Source organism: Scylla paramamosain, chromosome 34 (genome assembly GCF_035594125.1).
Source record: "Scylla paramamosain isolate STU-SP2022 chromosome 34, ASM3559412v1, whole genome shotgun sequence".
In the NCBI taxonomy this organism is placed as follows: Eukaryota; Metazoa; Arthropoda; class Malacostraca; order Decapoda; family Portunidae; genus Scylla; species Scylla paramamosain.
The window spans coordinates 16,605,220-16,630,219 of NC_087184.1; the positions used below are offsets into that span (position 1 = coordinate 16,605,220).

General features: G+C 41.0%; 1 protein-coding gene across 2 annotated transcripts in view; it reads left to right on the plus strand.

Annotated features, from left to right (window-relative positions):
* Positions 1–25,000, plus strand: part of LOC135090293 (transmembrane protein 222-like) — a 69,079-nt gene that overhangs the window by 34,289 nt on the left and 9,790 nt on the right. The window contains exon 1 of one of the 2 annotated variants that reach the window (XM_063986948.1): positions 11,063–11,444. The exons of the other annotated variant lie outside the window; for it this stretch is intronic. The gene's annotated coding sequence lies outside the window, so the exon portion shown is untranslated. Of the gene's footprint in view, positions 1–11,062; positions 11,445–25,000 lie in introns of those variants that run through there. 2 annotated transcript variants of the gene reach the window in all.

The window sequence follows — 25,000 nt, forward strand, 5'->3', positions numbered from 1 at the left end:
CACACACACACACACACACACACACACACACACACACACACACACACACACACACACACACACACACACGATTACGAAGTGTTTGGCGAGGCAGTGTGTTATGAGAGAGAGAGAGAGAGAGAGAGAGAGAGAGAGAGGAGAATTTGTTAGGAAAACTTGAAAATAGGAAAAGTAAATGAAAAGACTAAGTTAAAATAGCTTTCTGAAACTACTATTACTACTACTACTACTACCACCACCACCACCACCACTACAGCTACTATTACGCATTATCACCACCACCACCACCACCACTACTACTACCACCACCACCACGACCACCACCACCACCACTACAGCTTCAGTTTCCATACGTCAAAGGATCGCACGTGAGCAAAAGGTTTCGGAGCTTCGTATTAATATTCAAACTGAGTGTGTGCAGCTTCGTGACTGTGAGGCGAGGTGAAGGGGGAGAGAGAGAGAGAGAGAGAGAGAGAGAGAGAGAGAGAGAGAGAGAGGAAAAATTTTAAAAACAGGAATGAAACAAAAACTTCACTTTAACGAATGCCAAAAGCAAAGTAGATAAAAAAATAAAAGGTCGGGGGAAAAAAAAACGGGGAAACCTGCCGGAAAGTTTAACAGTTTCCAGAGTTTAGGCAGAGATTTTGAAGCAATCCTGAGTATCGTTTACCTTTTGTCCTCGAATCTCTGTGTGTCTCTCTGATATCTCTCTCTCTCTCTCTCTCTCTCTCTCTCTCTCTCTCTCTCTCTCTCTCTCTCTCTCTCTCTCTCTCTCTCATTTATCGAAAGAGAGAAGAAAAGAAAAAAGAGTAAAAAGAGGAACAACAACAACAACAAACAAACAAATGAACAAACAAACAAAGGAAAGACATAGTTATCTTTACTTGTATCCTTTGGGGAGGAAGAAGAAGAAGAAGAGGAAGAGATCTGAGAGAGGAAGAGAAGGAAGAGGAAGAGGAAGAGAGAGGAGGGAGAGTTACTAAGAGGATTGGATCTCTCCTACTATTTTTAGGTCAGAGAGAGAGAGAGAGAGAGAGAGAGAGAGAGAGAGAGAGAGAGAGAGAGAGAGAGGGTTGAGGGGAGAGGGAGAAAAGGAGAGGGAAGGGGAGGAAGAGTCCTAGGCGTCTAACGGTTAGGAAGCGAAGACGAAGAAGGAAAGGGAGAGAGATAAAAATAGAGAGAGAGAGAGAGAGAGAGAGAGAGAGAGAGAGAGAGAGAGAGTGTGTGTGTGTGTGTGTATGTGTGTGTGTGTGGAGAGAAACACATACATTTATTGACAACTGGGAGAGGGGAGTGATAGGGAAGATGGGAGAACAAGGATAAGGACTGGCCAGAGAGAGAGAGAGAGAGAGAGAGAGAGAGAGAGAGAGAGAGAGAGAGAGAGAGAGGGGGGCGGGGGGGACATACTCACCGACACACAATAACAAACAGACAGACATACAGGCAAACGGATAGACAGACATATTTATATACAGCCATACACAAAGACATACAGACAGACAGACAGACTCATACAAACACCCACACACAAAAAGAGACAGACAGACAGAAAAGCACACACACACACACACACACACACACACACACACACACACGAAGAGACAAACAAACAAACTTACAGACAAACGCACGAACCAGAGAGAGAGAGAGAGAGAGAGAGAGAGAGAGGGTGAGGGGGCGCAGGTGAGTCTCAGGTGTGCTTCACTTGTCCCCAATTGACGTGTTGCTAGCCTCATTAGCCTTACAATAGTGCAGGTAATGGCCAGCGGTAATGTCCCGCGTCCCGGAGGCTACTGAGGGGCGGGGCGGGGCAGGGCAGGTGAAGCGAGGCGGGTCACAAAACACGTCACGGGAGATTCGTTGGTTGGAACCCTTGACGCAATCTTGGAGGGTTTAAACGTCCGTATTGTTTTTATTTATTTATTTGTTTTATTTTTATCTATTTGTTTATTTATTTATTTTTTGGTTTGGTTTTTCTTAATTTTTTGAGCACCGTTGATTTTTTTTTTCATTCTTTCTTTCTCATGTCCGAAATAAAAGAGAAAGTCAAAAAACAACAAATACCTGAATAAAGACATCCCTTACCTACCAAAAACAAAACAAAAAAAACTAGCAAAACAAAAAAAAATAATAATAATAGATCAACAAGCCATACCACCCACTGAAATTAAGAAGGGGCGCCTAAACACACGGAAATCAGTCTAAGTTGGCGGAAGTAGCGAGAGGATCAGCTCGTGGAGGCCCGCGAAGTCATGATAGGGAAGGAAAAACTCTGGAAGGATATAACAGTCTGTGTCGTCATCCCTGAACCATCAATAAAGCGAAGGAACGAAGGAAAATGTGATAATAAGTGGAATGACAGGAAAGAAGAGGAAGAGAAGAGAAGAGGGAGAGAGAAAGGTAAAACACTGTTAGGAGAAAGAAATAGCTCTCTCTCTCTCTCTCTCTCTCTCTCTCTCTCTCTCTCTCTCTCTCTCTCTCTCTCTCTCTCTCTCTCTCTCTCTCTCTCTCTCTCTCTCTCTCCCCCTCCGAGTCGCGACACGCTTCACGAGTTTTCTTTTTCCGCCCTGAGCTTTATTTTGTTTTCCGTCCAATTCTCATTTTAATAACACGTTCTTTGGTCTGACCCAACTTCGGGCGCTCGTCATCCTGCAGGAGGGAGAGAAGGGAAGGAAAGAAGGAAGGAGGGAGGGTAGGAGGGAAAGAGAGAAGGAGGGAAGAAACGAAAGGAGAAGAGGGAAGAAAGAAGGGAACGAGGGAGGGAGTGAAGGAGAGAAGCAATGGGAGGAGGGAAGGAAGGAAGAAGTGGAGACAGGAGTGGAAACGGAAGGAGGAAAAGTTTGAAAATTGATGTTTTTTGTTATTATTTTTAGATGGAATAGAATAGTGAGCAGGAGAGAGAGAGAGAGAGAGAGAGAGAGAGAGAGAGAGAGAGAGAGAGAGAGAGAGAGGAGGGGCGAAGATATTTTGAGCATGAAGTATGAAGAAAAGAAAAAAAATAATTAATTAAAAGAAGGAAAAAGAAGAACAAGAACCAGTACAACAAAGAAGAAACGAAAAACGAAAAGTAATCAAACGAAGGAAAGGAAGAAGGCCAAGAACAAGAACAAGCAGAACAACTCAAAGAACAAAAGAACAACAAGAAACACACAAACGTAACACACGAAACACCAAAACAAAAAACAGACAATAAAAGAAAACAACAACTTAACGACAACCAGAGAGAGAGAGAGAGAGAGAGAGAGAGAGAGAGAGATTAAGTATCATTGGAATTTCTGTGACCAAATTTTCTAGTGTCCCTTCACTTTCAAGACGGTGCAGGAAGTTTTTGCCTCGTAATCTCATTAGCGGAAACTGGAGGGGAAACAGTACGAGGAAGAAGAGGAGGAGGAGGAGGAGGACGTGGGCAAGGGATAAAGAAAGGAAGGAGGAGGGAGGACAGGAGAGGCACACAGAAAAGGACTGGACACTGGAGGAGGAGGAGCAGGCGGAGCAGGAGGAGGAAGGAGATAGGAAGATGGAGGTAACAAAAGGAGTACAATGAAAGTAGGAGGAATAAGAGGAAGATGAAGAATGAGAAGTGCATTGAGAGATTGGAGAGAAAGAGAAGGAGGAGGAGGAGGAAAAAAATTATGACTAGATTTATTGTTATTATTTTTTATTTATTTATTTTTTCGCTCGTCTTATGTTTTTATCTTGGTTCTTATTGTGCCTATGTGTGTTCTTATAAGATTTTTCTGCGTTTTTTTCTCTCTTTTCATTCGTTAGGCTAGGTTACTTTCATTCCTGCTTTTCCTTGTACTACTGTGACAAAGTTCATTCCCACTAATCATTTTCCTTTTTCCTTTATTTCCTTTCCCTCGTTCCTGCGCTATAATACTGTTAGGTTTGGTTAGTAAGCTAAATATTTTCACTCGTTCTTGCTTTTCCTTGTAGAATTATGACTAGGCTTATTTTCATTAATACTGCTTACGTTGCCATGTTTTGCTTTTTCCTCACTGTTTATTTTTATTAATCGTTCTCTTCGTTTTTCCTCTCTCTCTCTCTCTCTCTCTCTCTCTCTCTCTCTCTCTCTCTCTCTCTCTCTCTCTCTCTCTCTCTCTCTCTCTCTCTCTCTCTCTCTCTCTCTCTCTCTCTCCTCGCCGTCGCTGAGTCGCGCAATATTGTTCGCTTTTATTTCTCACTGAGTCAGGAGCGGAATCGTTGCAGTTGAAAGCTTTAGTTTATGATATCCAGAAAATCCACCAGAAAAATATCAGACGAAACATTTCTGAAATCACCGAACAAAAAAAGGTTTAAGGAATCCAAGTAGCCGCTCTTAGGTTCCAACTGCATTAAAGTAGAACCATAAACAACACGAAGAGGAAGAAAATACCAGGAATTATGATGCGTGGGAGATATTACTTATTAAACTGTGCTAAGACGAAGAATAGTACTGGAATTATCGCATTAGGAGAGAGGTGGCGTCAAAATACGAGTAGCACGAATATGAAGAAAAATAAGGTGGAACAGTGATGCTAAGGAAAATATTACGAAAGCAAGAGAGTGATGGTGATAATTTACGTGACAGGGACGACTGTTGGAAAATGTTATCTCCTAAAACAACGCAAAGAGGAAAAAACAAAACGAAAAAAAAAAAAAATGCGAAACTATACAAAATTTTAAAAACCTTCATGAATAGAAATATTGGAAAAGAAATCTTGATATATTACATTGGGGAATTATAACCAACTAAAACGACGAAAAAGACGAACATAAACAACAACACAAAAACCGGAAAAGCAAATTTCCTTGAATCCACTTTTTTTTACCTCAAGAATAAAAATGCTAAAAAAAAAAGAGGGAGAGTGGCGCACAAATTAAATTACAGGCACAATTGCAGAAAAATCCAACCCAGAACCACAGAAAGAAAAAAAAATACACCTCACCATTCTTTAAACCCCAAGAACACGAACAGAAATAGAAGAAAAAATATATAAAAAAAGAAACCTTGAAATTTGGCGGCGAGAGGGCAGACCTGGAGGGCGCAACCAGAGTGATTTAAGTCCGAAAGTCCATCAGGGGACAGAGAGTCTGGCCGAAGAGGCTCAGTAAACAAGAACAAAGTCAGGTTGGAAGACAAAGTTCATCTGGCCGCTTGTCTGTCTTCACTTGTTTAATGGCACGACGCAAGTTCCTCTGCCGGGGAGGGGGTGGCGGCAGGGGGCAGTGATTTAGAGGCCCAGCAGGGGTGACTTGTGTGCTGGGGAGGGTGGAAGGGAGGTAAGGATGGGAGGGAGGTGTCCAGGGTTAAGTTTGCTGGCTGGGGGTGGGTAGGAGGAAGACAGCAAGGTTGGTTCTTTCACTGTGTCGTGTTGTAATGTGATTTTGTTATGTTGTGTGTGGTTGTTTGTGTGTTTGTATGTTTGTGTTTGGTATTTTTTTGTGGCTTTCGTACGGATTTGTCTTTTTTTTTGTTTTTTTTTCAAATGTTTTTTTTATATTTTGTGTGTTAATATGTGGTTCCTGTCTGTTGTATGTGCGTTTGTACGTGTTTTTTTTATGTTCTTCTTTTTATACGTGCTGTGTATGTGGTTTTTATGCTATGTGCTGTGACGCCCTCCCTGGTTTTCTGTTTAATTTTGTTCACCCTCTTTTTTTTATATTTAATTTCAGTTGATTTCATTATTTGATTATTTTTATATTATTTTGCTGATTCCATTATCTTTCAATTTGTATGCATCCCTTTTATATAATTTGCTACACTGAATGACCTGTGAATCTCTCTCTCTCTCTCTCTCTCTCTCTCTCTCTCTCTCTCTCTCTCTCTCTCTCTCTCTCTCTCTCTCTCTCTCTCTCTCTCTCTCTCTCTCTCTCTCTCTCTCTCTCTCTCTCTCTCTCTCTCATTTCTATTTCAGCAGTCTAGTTCAAAATGTTTTTTCCACGTTGTCCATAATAATATTCACTACAATTATATAAAGGGAAATGGGAGCCGTTATTGTAAATGAGATTATTGTGTTCCTTTTTAATTCTCTCTCTCTCTCTCTCTCTCTCTCTCTCTCTCTCTCTCTCTCTCTCTCTGCAGTTTATGTTCGGCTGATTCATTTATGATGTTATTAATTATTTATTGAATTATTTGTTGATTTCACTTTTTTTTTAATGGGAAACTAGCGTAAATGAGTTTCTCTCTCTCTCTCTCTCTCTCTCTCTCTCTCTCTCTCTCTCTCTCTCTCTCTCTCTCTCTCTCTCTCTCTCTCTCTCTCTCTCTCTCTCTCAATCCCATTCTTACCTTAATTTTTATTCTGTTTTACACTAAAGCATTCGTCCAAAATTAATAGCTAAGTATTATAACAACAACAACAACAACAACAACAATAACAGGCAGGCAATCCCCCACAAGAGTACTATAGTTAAGCCAAGAGACAGAAAAAAAAATCCTTCTTTATTTTTTAAACAGTTGGTATCATCACCTCACCTTGTAATTACTGCTGGTTCCTCTACACAAACCATCATTTAGAATACAAGACCACCTTCTTCACACAAACACGTACTAAATATCATACAATCACTTTTAAAACACTACAGCTCTTTCCCTCTGCACCCATTATTACACTAACTACTATTACATCGCCTCTTGCTACCTGCAGGACACTTACTTCCCCGTAGCTGTGGCGCCAGAGACTCGCTGGGACGAAGCTAACGAGGGACACCAAACCCTGCTAACTGACCCGACCAGAAACTCGCCCTTGGAAACTCCGGGAAAAGTAGGCGGGGGGAAAAACAGACAGTGGTGCAAATAAACTCTTTCTCAAGCGTTGTTCTCTCTCTCTCTCTCTCTCTCTCTCTCTCTCTCTCTCTCTCTCTCTCTCTCTCTCTCTCTCTGACACTATTTCTCAATTTTTTTCTATCTTTTCTTCTTTCAGTCTTTATTCACGCACTTTCTCTCTTTTTCGTTTATTTTTCTTATTCTCTCTCTCTCTCTCTCTCTCTCTCTCTCTCTCTCTCTCTCTCTCTCTCTCTCTCTCTCTCTCTCTCTCTCTCTCTCTCTCTCTCTCTCTCTCTCTCTCTCTCTCTCTCTACATTAACCCTTTCCCTAGAAGCATTCTCAACCCTTCCAATTTCGTGCTCTCTCTCCTTCTCATTTTCACCCAATATCTTCTCATTCTGTACATTATCCGCTGCTCCACGGCTGTTACTCTCCCCTCCTCTCCCCCACCGCCTCTCCCTCTCGCGCGTGTCTGCTGTTCATTCTCTCCCTCGCTCATAAATAACGAAGTGCTGGTACATTTATTGCATTTAGATGTTCATGTTCGTGTTGTTGTTTTGCCGCGTGTAATAAACCTTGAGCTGTCGTTGTTGTTGTTATTGTTGTTGTTGTTGTTGTTGTTTAGAGAGAGAGGGAGGGGGGAAGGAAGGGGGTTGTCTATTGTTGTTGTTTTCATTTTTTGTCTTTTTTGTTTGGTTTTCGTCTATTAGTCTCTCTCTCTCTCTCTCTCTCTCTCTCTCTCTCTCTCTCTCTCTCTCTCTCTCTCTCTCTCTCTCTCTCTCTGAAAATCACAATGAAGAGAGAGAGAGAGAGAGAGAGAGAGAGAGAGAGAGAGAGAGAGAGAGAGAGAGAGAGAGAGAGAGAGAGAGAGAGAGAGAGAGCACCCCTCCCTTAATCCTCGACCCTCACTCCCTCCCTGACCCTCTCACTCTGTCCCTCTCTCTCCCTCTCTCCCAGGAAATCACAAGGGGGCTTCTCCAGGCAGTAAAATTACACAGTCTCGTCTAGTGCACCGCTGGGAACCTTGGCCAGAAATTTGTCAGGCAAAGTTGAAGGGATGGTGGTGGTTTGTGAGGCCCTTGATAGCGCCCCTGGGAGGATGTGGACACTATGCTAATGTTACGCTGACGGAGGGACTAGCGAGAGGATTTCTGAGAGCGTGAGGGGTGGAGAGATGAGGATATGGGTGGTTTGAGAGAGGCCTGTATTCAGAAATGTTGCGATGTCTTTCTCTATCCCAATATGACTGCTTTCAAAGGTTCACAGAGATGATTAGCTGAGTTCTCAAGAGTGTTTCTCCTGTTAATAATGTAGAAATCTTGTTAATCTGTCTCTAGAACAGTTAAAACACCTTTAAAAACACATATAATTTCACCACGACTGTTTTCAAAGGCCACAGAGATGATTAGCCTGGTTCTCAAGAGTGTTTCTCCTGTTTATAATGTAGAAATCTTGTTCATCTGTCGCTAGAAGTAAAAATCCGTGTCACTTCACAAACGTTCAAGAATAGGAATATGGAGAATAAACGAGAGAAAAAAAAAAGAATGAACGAAATTTTTAAAGCCAATCAGAGCAAAAATAGATTAATTAAAACTTCTGCAAGACGAAACAGGACTGAAACCGTAGTAATAAAAATGAACTACGTGAGATTCTCCGTCATATTTCGACCATGTATCACAACTTGCCATCAGAGACATCAAAGGGTGAAGAAATAACTAACGCCATCAAAAAATACAACTTCAAAATAATAAACACGAAAACTTATATAAAAAAAAAAAGACAACTGAACCTGAATTACATGAACAGGAGTGTGTGAGACAGGAGCGAAAGGAGGACGAGTTGGAGAGGAGAGGGAAGTGAGGTGGTGTCAAGAGGCGTGTCAGCATGTCAGAGGAGAGGAGAGTGAGGAAGAGTGACAGGATGAAATGACTTCGTTTAAACATGAGGAGGAGGCGAAGAGAAAGCCAGATGCAGCGAGAATAAGCAAAGAAGAAGGAGAAGAAGTAGTATAAGTAGTTGAGGTTGAAAAAAAAAAAAACGTTAAACAAAGAATGGAAAAAGTGTCTGCGAAGATAGAAAGGAAATGGAAAAGTTGACTACAAGACGCGGAACAAGATTAAAGAAGAGGGTGTGAATAAAAACCGTATGTAAGCAGACTCTTGAGAAAAAATGTGAAGAAAACGGTAAAAATCCAGATTACAAATATTACAAATAAGAACTGTGAATGAAAACTAGATGAAACTATAAAAGTGTAAAGAAATAATGTGAAAAAAATGAAAAATAATTGGAGATGATAAAGGTTTACAAAATTACATTCATAAAAAAAAAACAGTAAATGAAAAAACACATAATACAACAAAATAAAAATAAATAAATAAATAAAAAACCATGAAAATCTTTAGAAAATAACATAAAGAATAGAAAAAGAAAATAAAAAATGGAAAAAAAAACATCACGAAACAAGAAAAAAAAAAAACGTGAAAAATAAACATGGAAATCTTTGCAAAAAAAAAAAAAAGATAAAGAACAGAAAAGCAATAAAAAAATGAAAAAAAAAGATGAAAAAAGAAAAGAACGAGAACCGAAGGAGGACATGACGAAAATGTACGGTAAGGAAAATGAAGAGAGATGATAAAACGAGGAGATAAATCGTGAAAATGAGACAAGGGAAGACAGATAAGATGAAAAGAAGAGGTCAAGAAAAGGAATGACTTGGGCACGAGACTGGAAGAAACTGGAAGGGGCTGGAAGGGGACGCTCGCTCCAGTGCCTTCGTGAGAGAGAGAGAGAGAGAGAGAGAGAGAGAGAGAGAGAGAGAGAGAGAGAGAGAGAGAGATTTCAAAACTCACATTAAAAAAAGACAAAAATCAATAACATTTACTTAAAAAAATCAAGTGAAAAAAAAAAAAGAAAACGAGAAAACACTACTCTCTCTCTCTCTCTCTCTCTCTCTCTCTCTCTCTCTCTCTCTCTCTCTCTCTCTCTCTCTCTCTCGCTTAACGTATGACCAATTTATCTGCCCGTCAGCCACCCTCCACCAGTGCCAGCCAGCCTCCAGCAATTCCTCGCTCGCATATCGAATGAAAGAAAACGGAGTGTGGCTTGACTGGCTTCTCAGGGATGTCTCTCTTATTTTTGCCTCTCTCTCAGGGGACACCGGGATTTCCTGCTTTATATTTCTGCCCTGTGTGTGTGTGTGAGAGAGAGAGAGAGAGAGAGAGAGAGAGAGAGAGAGAGAGAGAGAGAGAGAGAGAGAGAGAGAGAGAGAGAGAGAAACGGGGTCAAGTTGAAGGGTTATTTATGTTTTTGTATGTGTGTATTGGTCTCTCTCTCTCTCTCTCTCTCTCTCTCTCTCTCTCTCTCTCTCTCTCTCTCTCTCTCTCTCTCTCTCTCTCTCTCTCTTTTATATATAGTACTTCTCAGAAACACCCTTCCTCTCTCTCTCTCTCTCTCTCTCTCTCTCTCTCTCTCACTTTTACTGCCGCTGCTAATATTTCCTCGTTAACAACCTCTCACCTGGAGATTCGTGCATAAGTGAGAGTAATAAACAGGCTCTCTCTCTCTCTCTCTCTCTCTCTCTCTCTCTCTCTCTCTCTCTCTCTCTCTCTCTCTCTCTCTCTCTCTCTCTCTCTCTCTCTCTCTCTCTCTCTCTCTCTCTCTCTCTCTCTCTCTCTCCTTGGTAATTTCCTCTCTCCCTTCCTTCCTCTAGTAGTAGTAGTAGTAGTAGTAGTAGTAGAAGAAGTAGTTCGATTTTGTAAAATAGTATACATGCTTATCAATTTTTCCCTTCTCCTCCTCCTCCTCCTCTTCCTCCTCCTCCTCTTCCTCCTCCTCCTAGCCGGTCAAGCATCTAATGGTCTTTCATTAATGGACGAGGAAACCAGAGTGTTTTATTCCTTCCGTCAATGGCAGTGGTGTTTTGATAACGGCATGAGAGAGAGAGAGAGAGAGAGAGAGAGAGAGAGAGAGAGAGAGAGAGAGAGAGAGAGAGAGAGAGAGAGAAGCGATTAGGAAAACATACCGTAACAGTAACTGATTGACACACACACACACACACACACACACACACAAAAGCAATATCAGCGCTCTCTCCCTCTCAGTCTGGGGAATAATAACAGCAACATATGAATCGGAACTCGGAGCTTCACATTCCCGCTTCGCTCCAGGCTTCGAAGCTTCGATTATCCAGCTTAGAATGGTTTGTGAGATGGCTTTTGATTAGGTGCGATTTCGAAAGGGCCACGCTACGCTTTGTGTGTGCGTGTGTGTGTGTGTGTGTGTGTGTGTGTGTGAGGGGCGTATTATAAAAAGGTCAAAGTTCAATTTACATGCTGAAACGTTTGCGAAATGAACTTGGGGAAGGGAATGAAAAAAAAAATGTGCAGAAAAAGGAAAGGAAAGAATGAAAGAAGTGAAATTTGTATATCCGGTATTGTGAAAGCAAACGAATTGAAAAGAAAAAAAAATGGAATAAAACAAGGAACAAAATGAAGTGATGGAGCTAAAAGTTTGAAATTCCGTTTGGTAAATAATAAATGCATAAATGAATGAATGAATAAATAAACAAACAAACAAATAAATTAATAAATCATCATATCAACACACAACTTTACGAATTTAAAATACAACGTAAAGAAAGAAAAAACAAACAAATAAACAAAAACAAGAATTGGGTGCACACATTTAACTCCAAGACACGGTAAGTAACAGAAATTCACGCCCAATTAGTAGTAGCAGCAGCAGTAGTAGTACTAATAGTAGCAGCAGCAGTAGTAGTAGTAGTAGTTAATAGTAGTAGTAGTAGTAGTAGTAATCACCAGACATCAAATTTCCTCCCAAGAGCAATTTTCGTCTTGTTTTCCCCTTGTTTCCTTCCCCTCCACCCTTCCACTTTCCTCCATCCCCTCCCTACCTTCCCCATCCCTTTCCATCTCCCTGCTCATCCCAATGCTGCAGAATGATGGGAAGAAGGGTGGATTATAGCTAGTTGTTGTTACGTGTGTGTGTGTGTGTGAGTGGCTGGCTGGCTGGATGCATAGTGGGTGGGTGACTAGCTTCCTGAGTGGCTGGCTGACTAACTGACTGGCTGGATAGATAAATGGATGCATGGATGGGTGACTGACTGGCTAGCCGACTGACTGGTGGTTTCCCTGCCTGGTTAATTTATTGGCGATCTGTCTGGCGCTGTGTCCGCTTGATTGAGCGCGGGACGATTTGAATACTGATCCACTTGTAGCCCAAACTGTTACGCTGCACGCTAATGAACACCATAAAAGTAATGATATATAGAGCAACATTGAACACGCCATTAAGAGCGCATCAAATATATATTAACCCACGCAATGCCATGCTCTCTAACTGGTTATGCTTTTTTTTTTAGTGTGTGTGTGTTAGTATTGATAGTAGTCTTGGTGACTGGTCTGGGAAGGGGAAGGAATAACGATAAATTTTACGATATCTGTAAGTGGTGATGATAAAGAGGGTATGGGTGTTGAGAAATGTGGGATTAATACTGATTTACTGAACTAAATTATCGTATCTGGTAATTATACTGGGAATGGAAGGAATAGCAACGATAGAATTAACGATAGCAGTAAGTGTTTAGCTTTCGTAATAAAGAAAGTTTGGGTGATTAAGAGAGTATACATGGAATTACTACTGAATCATTACTGCAGTCTATCGCAACCTTGGTAATTACACAAGGAATAGAAGGGATGATAACGATGAAAATCAAATATCAGCCTGCAGTGATAAAGAAAGTATAGATGATTAAAAAGAAAAAAAAGTTACGTGGGATTAATACCGAGTTATTAAACCGAATTATCGTAACCTTGGCAATTAGAATAGAATATTAGAAGGAATGATAAGGATAAAAATAAAATATCAGCCTGCAATGATAAAATATGGATGATTAAAAAGAAAAAAAGTATACGTGGAATTAATACTGAGTTATTAAACCAAATTATCGTAACCTTGGCAATTACACTGGGTAGGGAAAGATAACTGTGAAATTAATGGGAGCTGTAAATGTTACCATGCATTGCTAATGGTGACTATAAAGAAAGTATGGGTTATTTTAAAATATATGGAATTAATACTGTATTATCGTGCCAAATGATCATTAGCCTCGGCAGTTACAAAGGAGGGAGAAAATGCCGCTTCGAAATTAACGTTACTACACTACTACTACTAATTATTATCATTATTATTATTATTATTATTATTATTATTATTATTATTATTATTAAAGATGGAAATTTACGTTAATTTATTGCTGGTATAAAAAAAATGTATTGAATCTCTACATGTTCTGGAAATTAAAGAAAACGTGACATTGCGTGGATCAGTAACTGTAATATTCTGAATAGTTTGGAATACGTTACGTAAGATTAGAAAAAAAATTAAAGATGCATTCAGTTAGAACAATGTAGTAATGGTGATGTAGGAGAACAGGAAAAAAATGATTAAGAGGAAACTAGGTAAATAAAATGATAATGAAAATGGAAAGCAATGATACGAGATAGAGAGAAAAAAAGGAACATACATACATACATACATACATACATACATACATACATAGATACATACATACATACATAATCACAGTTATCATGGTACAGATTCAGAGAAATTCGTTGGTTGAATAATTAATTGCATATCATATTTCCTGCTTGAAACGAGAATGACAAGGAAAAACAAACGAACATCAATTTTTCATCATCTGGCTTGTTTTTACGTTCTCTCTCTCTCTCTCTCTCTCTCTCTCTCTCTCTCTCTCTCTCTCTCTCTCTCTCTCTCTCTCTCTCTCTCTCTCTCTCTCATGAAATATTTCTTCATATCAGCTTATTGTCAGATTCTTCCGTTTTCTAATGTGACTGGAATTCCCGTTTTCTTTCGCACAATTTCGGACATTCCTGCCCAAACAAATACTGCCTGGGCCGGATGCGGGGGCGACCGAGTTATGGTTTTGTTCGTGAAGCGGAAGGAATTTTTCGCCTGTGCATTATTTACGTCCTAGAATCATCTATATCTTTCATTTTTATAGTACAGCACACACGCACGAACACACACAGTCATATACAGGTACACATACACACACACACACACACACACACACAGATGCAGCACACATGCACACATGTACACACACACATATAAGGTAAGGGAGAGAAGGAAGGAAGGAAGGAAAGAAAGAAAATTAAAGGTTTGTTTATTGTTCTCTTCTTTTTTCCCCTCTTCTTCACTTCCTCCTCCTCCTCCGCCTATTTCTACTTTTTTTTTATTTTTTTCTTCCTCCAACACATTCTTTTCATATTGTTCTCCCTCTTCTTTCTCTTCCTCTTTCCTTTCCATCTTCTGTCTCTCCTTTGCTCCATCTTCGTTTACTCGCGTCTTCCAATTCTTCATTTTTTTTTTCCGTCTTTTCTTTTCTCTGCGCAAGAAATATTGTTCTGTTACATTTCTTTTCTTTTCGATTTGTTTCGATTTATATTTATTCTCTTTAGTTAATGTTTGTTTACCGCGTTTTTCTCTTTTTTTATTTTTTTATTTATGGATTTGTTTATTTTGTTTGAGTGCCCCCCCGTTCGTCGTAACCAGCAAAGAAAACGCAGTGCATCGTAATTTGCTTACCCCTCTATTGAATGAAAAAGAGTTTATTTCAATTTTATTCCCGCTTTTTGAAACCTTTGAATAACAGTAGTGATATTTCTTTTTCTTTTTTTTTTTTTTATACCTTTCTTTATTTCTTCCTTTGCTTTTAGGAGAACACACACACACACACACACACACACACACACACACACACACACACACACACACACACACACACACACACACACAGAGAGAGAGAGAGAGAGAGAGAGAGAGAGAGAGAGAGAGAGAGAGAGAGAGACAGAGACAGAGAAAGACTGACAAGAGACAAACATACACAGAAGAAAACAACAAAAAACACGTATACAGCTCCCACACAAACACACAAACAAACAAACAAACAAACAGACAAACACAGAAACAGAGAGATAGAGAGAGAGGAAGAGAGACAAACAAGCAAACAGACAGACAGACAGACAGACAGACAGACAGACAGCAAAAACTCACGCGTAAAATTCCCTAGCACAAGATCACGATGGTACAGGAAGGGAACAGCAAATCCTCTTAGACTAAGGGATGCAAGAAGCGCTACTGGGATAATCCGCGACCCTCACTGCCGAGCTCCATCACCACCTCCTCCTTGACTCGCCAGAGGAGGAGGGGAGACTAAAGAGAGTGTTGCAGATACTGGATACGGAAATGATTAATGTGGCGTGTTAAACCATGTGCTTTCTTCTGTGTTTATATGTTTATTTCGTTTTAATGAGAAAATTTGAGTCAGTTAAAAGTTTTCTGTTACTCTTTGACGAAAACTGGATGCGGGAAAGATTTTTGTGGTATATTAAAGCTTTTCTTGTGTTTTGTGTTCTTATTCCATGTTACTGATAGAATTTGAGTTATCTGGAAATGGAAGAAGGGTAAAAGTCGTTTTCTATTACTGTTTTCTACGCTACATTAAGATGTGGATGAACAGGAGAGATTAACGCTGTGTATTAAAGAACTTCGTGCCTCTAAGGGAATTTGCGTCAGCTGGAAAAGGAATAACGTGCAAAAAGAGTCGGTTTCTAGTACTCCTTTCAACTCTATACATCAAAATCGGGTGCGGAAAAGATTAACATAATGTATTAACCAATTTACGTTCCTATGTTCTTACCTGATGGAATCCTGGTCAGCATGAGAAGGATGGAAGGCAAAAAGAGTCAGTTTGTAGTTCATGTTTAGACGCTGAAAAGAAGATTATCGTGGTGTATTACTCTAAGCATGTTATCTTCTTATTTCGCGTTACTGAGGGAATACGAGTTAGCAGGAAGAGGAGGAGGAGCAAAAGAATCAGTTTTAGTACTTGCCTCGGCGTTGCATTTAAACTGGCAGAGTGTGGAAGGGATTTTCGTGGAGCATTCATACAGGACCGCCATGAGTAGGCTTGGCGGGTTCTTACAGCTTCCCTTACGTCCTCATGTTCTTGTTCCTTTCACTCTTTAATCTTCCTTTGCTGGCATTCAGAGCTGTTTAAAGATTATTTCCATGGACACAAGAATAAATAAGGAAAATAATAAAAATGTATATATCTGTAAAAACGTTAAATTTGCACCATATTAGTATAGATTAGCAATTTTGAGAAGCTATGAGAGAAGAACGATTATTAAAGACGAACCCAACAGACTTGTAGAATGTTTAGTTTAGCGTCCTGTAACTCCATTTGAGGCGGGCAGGGGAGCGAGCCCACTCAGCTTCCTCCTCCTCCTCCTCCTCCTCCTCCTTCTCCTGACGCGCATCACCTCAGCAAGTCATTTGTTTCCCTTTCCGTCCATCCCTCTGGTGTCTCTCCCTAATGGCCTTCGTGTCTGCGGTCAAGGAAATTCCCTGAAAGAAAACGTGGAACAGGAAAACCTAACCTAACCAAATGGAACAAGACTATAACTTTGGGAGAGGGGGAAAAAAGTAAGTAAAAGGTGGAATGGGAAAACAGGAAAATCTTACTTATCCTAAGCTAACCTAACCAGCTGGAATGAGACGAACAACCGTGAGAGAGAGAGAGAGAGAGAGAGAGAGAGAGAGAGAGAGAGAGAGAGAGAGAGAGAGAGAGAGAGAGAGAGAAATAAAAATAAATAAAAAATAGATGAAAGAAACGTTTATTTTTTTTGTACTATGTTGAAATGAAGGAAGTAGAAAAAAATAAGGAAATAAAGTGAAGTCAAAGGAAGTAAAGTAAAGAAACACTTATTTTTTTCCCCTATACATATGTACTCTCTTGAAATTAGTATATCTGCTAACGGAAGGAGGAAAAACAGAGGAAAATATATACCTTTTTCCCCAGACTGAGATGGAATTCAACTGACAGCATTTTCTTTTCCTCTTTTTTCCCCGTTTTCCTGCGTCTAGCCTCAGGAATGTGGAATTTCCCCTCCCCACAGACTCAGACTAAGCCTCCCCTCTCCCTTACCGTCCCTGTAACCCTGCTCCCCTCTCCTCCCTTCTCCTCCCCTCTCCTCCCCCTTCGTTCCCCTCTTCTCGCACCCTTCCCCCTGCGTTCTCATCCCCAGCTTCCCCTTGTCCCACTCTCTAATTCCCTTTCACTCCCCTCCACCTGACCACGTGCCCACACCTCCCCTCTCCCCCTCCCTCCCTCCTTTCCACATATATGCAATCTTTTTAGTCTCATCTTTCCGTTTTCTATGTTATTTTTATCCTCCTATTCTCTTTGTATCACTTCCTCTTTCCTCAGGTCTTCTTTTTCTCTTATTTTCCATTTTTCTTATTCTTTATTAATTTTTATGATCCTCTCTCCATTCTCCTATTCCCTAGTCATTCCTTTCCCTTTTCTCATTATTCTCATCTCCCTATTTCTTAAGTCAATATGTATGTAATCTTTTATTCCCATTTTTTCAGTGTTTTTTGCTATATTTATCTTAATGATCCCGTTTTATATTATTCTTCTATTTCTTCACATCCCTTCCCTTCTCTCAGGTACTCTCATTTTCTAGTGTTTGTTTTGCTTTATTTATCCCTTTTACCCTCTCCCCATCTTCTTCCCATTCTTTCCCATCCCTCTCCCTTCCCTCAAGTCCTCTCCTCATCTCTAACTCAACATATGTGAGTTCTTTCACTCATCTTTCAGTTTTCTTTGCTATATTTAGCCCCATGACCCTCTTTTCATCCCCTTCGCATTCCTCTGTATCTCCTTACCTTCCTTCGTGTTCCTGTATCCAGTTTAAGTCAAGGTTGATGTCACTCAGTCTCTCAGTTGCCTTTCTAGTTAGTTTCTTAAGTCCTAGTCACGTATGGTAGATAATTATCACATGGCAAAGCTTAGACTGTCATTACTTCTCCCAGTTTTCCCAATATTGAATTATGGAAGAGTCTTAAACACTCACCAGGAGCTCGTTTTTTGTTTGTTTTGTTTTTTATTTGCTCTCTTTGGTTCCCTTCTCCCTCTCTTCTACTCGACTCCCTCCTTCCCTCTCCCTCTCTCTCTCTCTCTCTCAGCGGGTTCGCAAAGTGTAATGCATTTGTGTATTTCATTTTTATGTGCGAGCGAACTTATTATTCACGTCTAACCGTCTGGCTGAGCGTGAAGGAGTGGACACCAATATCGTATCGAAATGTGAATGCGATCGAGACTCCCGCCCATAAATTTCCACATGACAGGAGGTAAATACGTTGTGAAATATAATTTAGATTGTCGTGCAACAGTAAAATGAACCAGTATATCACGGAATTGCTGCTACTAACGGCGTGTTATATAACATTTGTTTAATACTGATGCAAAAATGTTATTCAAACCAACCCGCTCGTGAAATATGCAATGTACTGGAGTGAAAGTTGAAAAAAAAAATAGTGTAGAAAACAAGGGGATTAGATCAGTCTTGCGGATTTTCTTTCCTTTCATCTTTTTTTTATGATGAAACAAATCATCTGAATCGCTAATGTTTGTTTGTTTTGTTTGTTTGTTTGTTTGTTTTTGTTTGTTACATTCTAAACACTAAAGAGAGAAAGGGGAAATATTTAAAGTGTTATACTAAGAGACGGAATAAATTTGTACTTGATTCTTTACCTTCATCTTTAAAATAACCAAAACGAAAAGTAGACATGTCGTAAGATAAACACTAAAAACAGACAATGAGAGAGAGAGAGAGAGAGAGAGAGAGAGAGAGAGAGAGAGAGAGAGAGAGAGAGAGAGAGAGACCCAATAAGGCAACACGAAAGAAGTAAACTAATCCCAAATTCTTGTGGCTTTAAACCATCACTCTCTCACCGTGCCTCTCTTCTCCCTTCCTTCCTCTCCGCTCCATCTTGCAACACCCAAAAATGCTTTCCTCGCTGGTGAAGAAAATTTTCCTTGGGCCGCTGGTATTTTTTGGCCCCGTTGTCAAGGCAGAATAATTTCCCTCTGGCCTTGGCAACGCAGGTGGCAGTGTGCAATATCTGGCGCTGAAAAACCCTGGGGCCTGGAGGCATTAGAGTGGTGACGAGGGTGAAGCGGCCGGTGCGGGAGATTCTGCTGTCTCTTTCCTCCGTCTATTTCTGTCTGTTTGTAATTGGCTGCTCCGTGTGTGTGTAGGTGGAGGGACTGGGTTGGTGGTAGTGAAGGAGGAGTAGGAGTGGGTAGGTTAGGTAGTGGAGTAGGAGGAGAGGTGGGTGTGTAAGTGGCGGAGGAGGAGTCTCTCTCTCTCTCTCTCTCTCTCTCTCTCTCTCTCTCTCTCTCTCTCTCTCTCTCTCTCTCTCTCTCTCTCTCTCTCTCTCTCTCTCTCTCTCTCTCTCTCTCTCTCTCTTCCTTACACATACACAAACTCAAAATCGAAAGAAAATCGCTAAGTTATTTATGTTCTGTCTACGCCTTAGACAGACAGACAGACAGACAGAGAGAGAGAGAGAGAGAGAGAGAGAGAGAGAGAGAGAGAGAGAGAGATGCAGATATACAGAAAAACAGAGACAAACACATATGCAGATACACGCATACATAGACAAAACAGAAACACACACACACACACACACACACACACACACACACACACACACACACACACACACACACACACACACACACACAAACCGACACACGCACAGACAGACAGACGCAGACAACACCCCCCCCCCCCCCCAACACCAAAACCGAGCCAGTGTGACCCCCTCAGCTTGTCTCCTGACGAAGGTATTGAGATATTGACAAGCGTGTGTTCTCCTGACGGATTGGAAACACAGGCAGCGTGACAGCGGAGGGCGGGACTCAAACACGATCAGGGAAGGTGAAAAGAGAGGGAGAATGTGAGGAGATATAAGGAAAGTAAAGAAAAAAGTGACGACGGAGTGAAAGAAAAAGAGCAACATTGACAAAAAAAAATAGAAAGACAATACCTGGAGAAGAAATGGAAAGTGAAAATGTTGGAAGAAAAAAACAGGAAAGCAGTAATGAAGAAGAAAAAAAAGGAAAGCAAGTATGAAGAATAAAAAAAAAAAAAAGGAAGGCAAGAATGAAGAAGAAAAAAAGAAAAATAAAGAAGGAAACACGATCAAGTGAAGGGGGAATAGGAAAACAATACAGGAAGGAAAAAAAAAGGAGAAAACAAAGAAAAGCAATAAAGAAGAAGAAAAAAAAAGCACTGGAAGGAAAGAACGTATGAAAAAGAAAAGATGAAAAAGAAAAAAATGAGAATAATACATCACAACCCACAAGGCGCCTGTATCCATTCCCAGATATGACATTTAATTTAAAACTTCGGCCATTGTGATTTCCGGAATGTTGCAATAATATTTTCAGTCTCTATCTTATTGTGGCTTCTAACTTTGGTCTTATTTACTCATGTTCTTCTTCGTTATCTCTCTCTCTCTCTCTCTCTCTCTCTCTCTCTCTCTCTCTCTCTCTCTCTCTCTCTCTCTCTCTCTCTCTCTCTCTCTCTCTCTCTCTCTCTCTCTCTCTCTCCTTGTTAGTCGATCTTATTTCCCCATTTTCTGTTTCACTCCCCCACCCCCCACAAGGTTTCTATTACAGACTATCTTCTCTTAAGGGACAACGAGTCTGCTGCCCTTTGGTCTTTCTTTGTGTTCTTTTGATTCCTCCTCGTTAAAAGCAGGTAATTAAATGATTGGGTTTTTTTTTTCTATCTTTCTCCTCCTTTCTCCTTATCGTCTTCTTGATTCTCCTCCTTCTTAAATTCTTCCTCTTATTCGTCGTTTTTTTATGTTTTATTTATCCTTTTCTTTATTGTTTTCCTTCTTATCCTCCTCCTCTTCCTCCTCCTTATCCTTTCTCTTAATCCTGTTGGTAGTTAGAAATAATTATCAAACAGGCTTGCAAGGACCTAAAGATCTGTTGCTGCTTGGCTTTCCTTTGTATTCTCCTTAAATTCTTCCTCTTATTCGTCGTTTTTCATGTTGTTTTATTTATTCTTCTCTTGCTCCTCCTCCTCCTCCTCCTCCTCCTCCTCCTCCTCCTCCTCCTCCTCCTACTTGTTGTTTCCCTTCGCCTCCCAACAAACACTTCCCCGCCAATGTATTCTTGACTCAGGACTTGCATGCACAATAGGTATTTCGCCATGAGCCTCAGATATCTACTACCCTCCTCCTCCTCCTCCTCCTCCTCCTCCTCCTCCTCCTCCTCCTCCTCCTCCTCCTCCTCATCCTCATCCGTGCTTCTGACCTAATGAATATTACTTTAGTTGGGCTTGTTTGTGTGTGTGTGAGGAGGGAATCTCTCTCTCTCTCTCTCTCTCTCTCTCTCTCTCTCTCTCTCTCTCTCTCTCTCTCTCTCTCTCTCTCTCTCTCTCAAATCGAGCCGTTTGTTTTCTTTGTCATCTCGTCGCATCTTTTCGTCTTCACAGGAGCATCAAATTTATCATCTCTCTCTCTCTCTCTCTCTCTCTCTCTCTCTCTCTCTCTCTCTCTCTCTCTCTCTCTCTCTCTCTCTCTCTCTCTCTCTCTCTCTCTCTCTCTCTCTCTCTCTCTCTCTCTCTCTCTCTCTCTCTCTCTCTCTCGTTTCGTACCGATTTGCAATTCCTGGCGCTGTCTTTTCAAGTCTCCCCGTCAATTTGCACTGCCCACCTCACTCGTTTTCTTTGACACGTTCTCGAGGCGACGCACTCTTCTTATTCGTTATACCTTCCATTATCATAGTTTATCACCCCCCACACGCACATACACAGGCAGTCTCTCTCTCTCTCTCTCTCTCTCTCTCTCTCTCTCTCTCTCTCTCTCTCTCTCTCTCTCTCTCTCTCTCTCTCTCTCTCTCTCTCTTTAATCATTACAACGACCACGCAGGATACGTTGCCACCCTCCTTTCTCTCTCGTCTCCCCGCTCTCCCTCAACGCTTTACATTCCCCGCTTGATTCACAGCTCCTCCCTCACACACACACACACACACACACACACACACACACACACACACACACTTGTTTTCCGCGAGTTCCTCTGTAGATTCTCTCCCTGCAATCTGAAACGTGTTTGGAAACTCTTGCCATCAAAGTCTTCCTCAACTCAGTGAGAGCGCGGCCTTGGGCGTGGGAGGCACCCGGCCAACCAAATACCGCCACCAAAACATGCTTCACTTCCCATTGGTGCTTTTGCCTGCGGTACAGAAAGCGGGTAAACATTGGTTGGGTGTCAGGCGTGAATGTACCCGAAATGAGGTCTAGCCGGGCGTGCGTGCGTGTGTGTTTGTGAGGAAGGAAGGAAGGAGGGAAGGAAGGAGTGTTGCGGTAAATCGTGTGTTGTGTGCTGTGTGTTGCGGGTGTGTTGAGAACTGAGTGGAAGTTTGAGAGAAGGAAGGAAGGAAGGAGCGTTTGGGGGTAACTGCAGAGGTTTATCTAAGTGGGTTTAGTGAGAGATGAGAGACGGGAGGAAGATGCAAGAGGCTCGCAGGGAAACAGGAACAGCATACCATTATAGCTAAAGAGAAAGAAGGAAAAGGGAAGGAGGAGCATTGTGGTACGGTGGAGGTTTTTCTGAGGGAGTTCAGTGAGAGATGAAAGACAGAAGGTGGAAAGACTTGCAAGAACCTGTAATCCCATACGGAAACGAGTTAGAGCTGGGGATAAAAAAAAAAAAAAAAAAAAAAAAAAAAAAAAAAGGAAAGGAGTGTTGAGTTTAAAGAGGTTTACCTGTCAGGAGGTGAAATGTTTAGTGAGTTTAATAAGACGAAAGACAGAAAAGAAAAGAAAAAAGTGGAAAAGGGATACAAGAAACAGAATTCCAAGCAGATATGGAGTTAAAGATGAGGAGAAAGACGTGCAATATCAAAGAAACAAGTAAACTGAGAGACAGGAGAAGATAGAAGATAATTACAAGAAACAGTTATCCCCATATCTTTCTTCTTCCTCTGATGGTGGTGGTGGTGGTGGTGGTGGTGGTGGTGCTTTTGATGATGATGATGATGATGATGCTGGTGCTTCTTATTTTAACTTTAATGGTGCCTCTTCTTCTTCCTCCTCAAATGGAGATAGTGCTTCATCTTCTTCTTCTTCTTCTTCTTCTTCTTCTTCTGATGGTGGTGGTGGTGCTTCTTTCTTTGATGCAAAAATTATGCTAGTACAGAATAAGAAGATTAAGACTCGTGTGAGGGAAATTAAGGGAAAATGTGCACGTTTTTTGGGTAAATCTTAAGAGGGTTGGGAAGGAGTGAAATGAACGTGTTATAAGTAATAGGTGAATTTTAAATATATAGAAGTTGTAGTGTAATTAAGATAAGAGTGAAGATTTACGGTTCTATTTGGGGATTGGAGAGAGAGAGAGAGAGAGAGAGAGTAGTAGTAGTAGTAGTAGTAGTAGTAGTAGTAGTAGTAGTAGTAGTAGGACAAGGCAAACAATAACAATAGTCTTTTTAAGTTTTGTGTTTGGTAACGATACTCTCTCTCTCTCTCTCTCTCTCTCTCTCTCTCTCTCTCTCTCTCTCTCTCTCTCTCTGGCTTCATCCTCCATCAACTATTTTCAACTATTGACAGCCTTAACTACTCAGATGGAATGATTCGCTGAGTAATCCAAACTATTCAACTGTTCATTGCCTCGTTAGTATTATGAAAGTGATTGCCCTCCTCTCTCTCTCTCTCTCTCTCTCTCTCTCTCTCTCTCTCTCTCTCTCTCTCTCTCTGGCTTCATCCTCCATCAACTATTTTCAACTATTGACAGCCTTAACTACTCAGATGGAATGATTCGCTGAGTAATCCAAACTATTCAACTGTTCATTGCCTCGTTAGTATTATGAAAGTGATTGCCCTCCTCTCTCTCTCTCTCTCTCTCATCCCTTTTCCCTGCGTTCCCTTTTTATTTCCTTATTTCCTTCCTTCCTTCCTTCCTTCCTTCCTTTCGTATTTCTTCTTCTTTATCCAAGTAATTTCGTTCATTATTCTCTCCTCTACTTCCTCCTTTCTCTTCCTTTCTTGCCATTAAATTGTCGAGCAGAGAGAGAGAGAGAGAGAGAGAGAGAGCGCATTATATACAAACTGGTGACTCAAAATTATTCGTAAGACCACCTCTCTCTCTCTCTCTCTCTCTCTCTCTCTCTCTCTCTCTCTCTCTCTCTCTGTCTCTCTCTCTCTCTGGGATTACCAACTGAAATTGAGGTAGAAGCAAGTAATCACGAAATCAGAGATGGGCTGTACGGCGGCGGTCTGGGGGCGTCGTGAAATATGGAGAGAGGTTCCTATCTTTTGTGCAGGGAAATGGGGAGTGCGGTACGTGTGGGCGTGCATGGAGAGACTGTGTTGTAGGCTAGTGAAATCGTCATTAATCTCACAGCTTGGGCCGCCCGCACAGACCTGCCAGTAGACCGGTAAAGGAGAGGGAGAAGAATGTTGTTACTAGATTATATCGATGGAAGTGCGTGTGTCAATTTGCTGCGCGAGTGAGTTGAACCGAAGGAAGATTCGTAATTTTTTTTTTTTTTTTTTTTGTCTTTATCTATACATATATGATTGTTATGCCTTTTCTTTCTTCTTCTATGGTAGTAGGAGGATAAGGAGCAAAAGCCATCAAGCAGAGGAAATCAATGAGAGAGGAAAGGTCGAGAGAGGCAGAATCGCAACAGCCTAGCCAGTTTACACAAGGCTATGCGTTCCTCCCTCCGTCACCATTGAATAGAATCTCGCCTTGTTTATAACTTTATTGCCACTCCTACGCCTTTTTGTTCACCAGTTGCTGCATCCCCAGGTCGCTGTTGTATTATTAACGAAGGATCTGGCCGTGAAAATAGGGCCGGCGCTCGGGTTTTCAAAAGAGTTCAATGCAAATGCAGATGGGATTAAATGTCAACAGCCTAGTGAAGCGACCTCTGATATTCTGAAACACTTCCGCGCCGCACCTCCACTGCATTCCAAAGGCTCTAGCTGAAGTGACACGGATTTTTAAGGGTGTTTTTATAGTTTTATTGACAGATTAACAAGATTTCTGCTTTATCAACATGAAAAACAGGCTTGTGAACACGTCTAATTATCTCCGTGGCCTTTGAAAATAGCCATGGTGAAAGAGCGGAGAGTTTCGAAATACAGGCCTCTCTCTCCCAAATGCCTGCGAATTTGGTGTTCTTATTTACGTATTTCAGGATAATTAGTGTGATTTTTCTCATATTTAGTAATAAAAAATGCCTTCTTCGTCATTTAGGACCATTTTTCATACGGTTAATTGTAGTATGGAAGTATAGATTATATTATTATTGCAAAGATTAATATTTGAAA